The sequence below is a fragment of the Meriones unguiculatus genome, chromosome 8 (genome assembly GCF_030254825.1).
Source record: "Meriones unguiculatus strain TT.TT164.6M chromosome 8, Bangor_MerUng_6.1, whole genome shotgun sequence".
NCBI classification, from domain to species: Eukaryota; Metazoa; Chordata; class Mammalia; order Rodentia; family Muridae; genus Meriones; species Meriones unguiculatus.
In genome coordinates, this window is record NC_083356.1 from 3,980,326 (window position 1) to 3,985,306 (window position 4,981).

The 4,981-nt window shown below is 46.4% G+C and overlaps 1 non-coding gene across 1 annotated transcript; it reads left to right on the top strand.

The window, feature by feature from the left end:
* The first annotated feature begins 2,820 nt into the window (after positions 1-2,820).
* On the top strand, positions 2,821-2,949 carry LOC132656096 (small nucleolar RNA SNORA70). Its single transcript, XR_009594037.1, has one exon. It is a non-coding gene; the product is annotated as a small nucleolar RNA SNORA70 (small nucleolar RNA).
* Positions 2,950-4,981: the final 2,032 nt, after the last annotated feature.

Genomic DNA, 4,981 nt, shown 5'->3' on the forward strand with positions numbered 1-4,981 from the left:
ATATGATCCCCCTGCTTCAGCTGTCCAAGCAGCTGTGAGTTCAGGTTGGGTCATAACACTCAGAAGCTATCCAGATTCTGAGGCTAAGTCTGTGTTTCATTTTTTAAAAACAATTCTTTCTGCATATTTTTTTACAGATTTATTTATTTTTATGTACATGAGTATTCTATCTGCATTAACATCTACCAGAAGAGGGAATCAGTTCACATTATAGATGATTGTGAACCACCATGTGGTCACTAGGAATTGAACTCATGAACAGACAGTGCTCTTAACCACTGAGCCATCTCTCCAGCCCTTGTGTTTCATTTTTTATTTCCCCTTTCTTTCCTAGTGTTAATCCCAAAGATGTGAAGAAAAAGACCACCTACCCAAATCATCATGGCCAAATTAATTAAAGTAAGCAATTAATTAAAACAAGCTTTTTAAATTTTTGTACATGGGCTGCCTCCTCCTAAGGTGGGGTTTAAGAGGTCAGCCTTGGACATGGAAAAGATAAGGTTTTTTAGGATAGGGGTTTTCCAAATGGGGGATTTGGCAGGTAAATAGGCGGAGTTACAGAAACAGAACATGAAATAGCAAGGTGGTCATGATAAGGTGTCCATAACAAGGTGGTCATTGCTAGGTGACAAGGTGGTCACCCTTAGGTCCAGGACAAATGGTTGAGGTTAAACTGAGATGCCTATTAACATATCAAGAGGACCTGGCTAGCTCTCCCAGCATCACTCACCCCAACCCTTACCCTCAACATCCTCCTCCCCAGGACTGGGCTTCTGCTTCTCTTCCCCCATTTTGGCCACTCCCACAAGTTCTGTGTCACCATTGTCCCAGCACATCTTACAGGCAGGACATTGTAGGTGAAGGGCTTTGTTGACCTCGCTACTTCTATGAAGGCATTTTCCAGAAAGGTGCACCCGAGGTGGGAAGGCCGAGAGTGTGGCCACACTGCTCTAAGAGCTGGGGTCCTGGAACACGTAAAAGAAGCCATGCGGGGCCATCATCCCAGCTTCCTGTCTGCGCATGCAAGGTGGCCAGCCTCACGGCGCTACAGTCATGGTTTCCCTCCGTGTACCCCTCTGACCGTACGCCAACCAAACCTTTCCTAAGATTGCCCTTGTGAGAACAACATGGCACTGAGGACTGGGTGCTGCTGTGAGAGCAGCGACCATACAGCTCCTAGGCCCCCGGAACTGGTTTTGGGATGGGGAGTGAGAGTCTGGGGTTGTAGGCAAAAGGAGTCCTAGAGTGCTCTAAGCAGAGCTTAATAAGCCAGAATGGGCTGAGTCTGGAAGACCAGAACACTGTCCATAGGCAGACAGTGAATGCTGGGCTTGTGTTGGTCCAGAGGGGAACATGGGTCCTGGGAGCTAGTAGCACCGTTCTTGCTTCATTCTGGCAAGCAATCTGGCTGCATTCTACTCATGCCCAGAACTTGAGTGAGGCTGAATTAAAAAGTAACAAACTAATTTTGGGGTGGAGGAAATGTCATGACAATATAGTGTTCCGGCTATATTCATGGGTTACTGCTCACTAACCTTATCCAACTTTACAGTAAGAGAGAACAGGGCAACAGGGAAGGCGTGCTGCAGACAATACCCTATCCACTGAGACACCAATTTGTGAGGATTCAAACTTGAGAGTCTAAACTGAGAATACCACTGAAAATACTTTTTGAAAACAGCAACTAGCTAGATACTGTTTCCTCAGGTGTTCCAGGTTGGGCCACTAGTGTATACAAAAGCCACTACAATCATGATAGGAAGGGGACAGACTGCATCTAGCAGCAACAGTGGAGCTTGGTGTCACCTACATGGTGTTAGTTTTATAAGCATACATAGTGCAAGAGTTGTGGAGCCACAGAAGCTCATAGCAGGGTTCCAGGAAGTCTTTCGGGCCATGAAAGGTATAGCGGGGTCAGGTTCCCTGGACGAATATCTAGGCGATACACAAGTTGCAATGGATGGTAGAGGTTCTAGGACTGGGGCATCTGCTAAGGAAAGCTACAGGCAGAGCGGAGCTGGCACAACAGAAAAGCTGCATGTGCTGAGGCGAAGCTGGGGCCACAGAGCGCTAGAACCCAGATGATTTCATCGGAGTTCACAGTCCAGACATGGAGCCATAAGAGTGCTGGCCGGCTGGGTTTCAGTGCTGGCCTGGTCTTCCCCAGCAAGCACTTCACCAACTGAACCACCTCGCCAGCCTCCGGCCAGATCGCCCCTGCACTGCCAGCACTCTGGTCCGAATGGAAATATTTACTCTGTGCCATTGTACATTGTAAGTAACTTGTATTTTATTTTACAGAGGCTCACAGTTAAGAGATTGCCTGAGTCTTAGAAAAGACTTTGCATTATACTCTTGAGTAATTTCAAAAGTGTTAAGACTTTTCGGTCTTTTAAGATTACATGACTGTGGGGCTGGAGAGATGGCTCAGAGGTTAAGAGCATTGGCTGCTCTTCCAAAGGTCCTAAGTTCAATTCCCAGCAACCACATGGTGGCTCACAACCATCTATAATGAGATCTGGTGCCCTCCTCTGGCATGTAGGTACACAGGCAGACATAATACTGTATAAAATAACAAATAAATCTTTAAAAAATTATGTGTGTATGAGTGTGGTTTAAAAAAAAAGATTACATGACTGCATTTTGCATTAAGAAATGAACATGAAGCCAGGTGTGGTGGCACAGGCTGTTAATCCAGCACTCTTCAATAGGAGCCCTATCTGTCTACCAAGTGAGTTCTAGAATAACCACGGTGATGTAGAGAGACCCTATCTCTAAAAACAAGCAAACAATAAAACAAGGAAAAAGAAATGAACATGACTGTAGCCAGCTAGGTGACCAGGCCCCTTTTTTATGGAGGGCTGTGTGCCAATGGCTGCAGCAGCCTCCTTGGTAGCACGTGCAACCTGCTGCCTATGTGGGTTGCCCTAAGGGACCTTGGAGGCAATTTTCTAGGGGCTATTCATTCTCTGATCTCAATACTATGCCCAGCCTAGGCTTCAGACAAGCATGCAAGATGCCTTTGGGAAGTGCCAGGACACAGCGGCCAGGGTCCACATTGGTCAGGTCACCATGTTCCTCTGCATCAAGTTTCAGAATGAGAAACATGTTAAGGCCCTGCATAGAGGCAAGTTCAAGTTCCCTGGAATCTAGAAGATCCATATGTCAAAGAAGTGAGGCTTCACCAAGTTTAATGTCGATGAGTTTGCAGGCATGGTAGCCGAGAACCAGCTCATCCCTGATGGCTATGGGGTCACACATATCTCCAATTGTCCCCTGGAAAGACCCTGCAGTCCTGAGGGCTTCCACTGTGCTCTCCTATACCCCACAAATCATGTTCAATAAGAAATCTCACATTCAAAAAAATAAACATGAGACTTCAGGGGATGTTGTTCTGATTGAAAAATAACATTCCTAGGGTTGGGGAAATAGTTCAGCTGGTACAGTGCTTACACAGCATGCACAAAGCCATGGGTTTGATACCCAGCACAGGGGAGGTAGAGACAGGAGGATGAGGGATTCAAGGTCATCTTTGGATACCTTGTGTCTGAGACCAGCCGGGACTACATGACACCCTGTCTCAAAAACCAAATAGTTGGGTGTGGTGACATATGCCAATAACTCTAGCACTCGGGAGGCAAAGACAGATGGAGCTCTGTAAGTTTAAGGCCTACATAACAAGTTATAGGACAGCCAAAGCTACACAGAGAAACCCTGGCTCAAAAAAACCCAACCCAAACAAACCAAGAAAGAAAAGTGATGTGTTTGTCAGTGTTCTAGTGGCAGCACAGGTCAGCAGGTAGTACTGCTTGAGTGTCAGGGGTGGATCTGTGATAGTTGTTTTATCAATTGAACCTCACTTAAAAGTCACCTAGAAGACAAAAACTCTGGAGTTATCTGTAAGGCTGCTCCTAGGGGTTTAACTGTGATGGGAAGACCCACCCTAAATTCAAGTGACATCATTCCCTGGGCTCAGATTACAGACTGAACAGAAAGGAGGTAGCAGGCAGAGCACCAATGCTTTATTTCCAAACTCGGGACACAACCGGAGAAAAAAACCACAGCACTGCGCCTCTTCTGCCATTATGTTTGGCCCCCAACCCCACACCCACCCAAAAGAAAAAAAACAAAAACCTGTGAGTTAAAATAACTACTCCCTTTCCTTAGGTTGCCTTTGCCAAACTGACCCCTTGTTAGGGCTAGTGACGTGGCTTGGAGGTGATATGCCCAGATCGAGAGACCCCCAGGAACATAAGTCCAATGCAAACACACAGGGTCTTTATTGCAACCTCGAGCTCGGGTCACAAACTGTCCCTGACTCAACAGGTTTAGGAGAGCGGCCCCAAGCCTAGGGGAGTCAGGGTTTTTAGAGGGAAAAGCCATAAGCGGGGAATTCCAAGCATGCTGATTTTTAAAATCATTGGTTGGGGCAAGAAGGGACAGTTTGGGCCAAACCGCAGGGGGAAGCTAGGTATCTAAAAGGAACATCTGGAGCTAGGTGGGGGCTTAGCCTCAGGACCTCATTGACTACCCCCGGGGTGGGTGAACTTCTGTTCTTACCAAGATATAGTCTGTGTTTTTTCCTGGAATTGGGTGGGGGGAACCGGTTCACCCTGAGTAAGTTACAAGACAGAGTCTAGAAGGCAAAATGGTGTTTCTTTGGTTTTCATGATGCTCCCCTCTAGTAGTAACTAGGAGTTTAATCTTGAGACCCTAGGGCTCATTTTGAATTTGATACTGGGAAAGCATAACCATCAACTAGATAGTCCCCAGTCTTTGCTTCAGGTACCAAAGAAGTTTGTTGAAATGCATGGGCCAAAGGTAAGCAACAGCATAAAGGTAAGTAAGGGTCCCGATAAAGTAGAGATCAGGGTTGTTAGCCAGGGAGAACTATTAAACCATGATTCAAACCATCCTTGAGACTGTTGTCTTTTTTTTTTGCTTTGCAAGGCTAGGGCAGTTACGCCTGTACCTGCTCCGG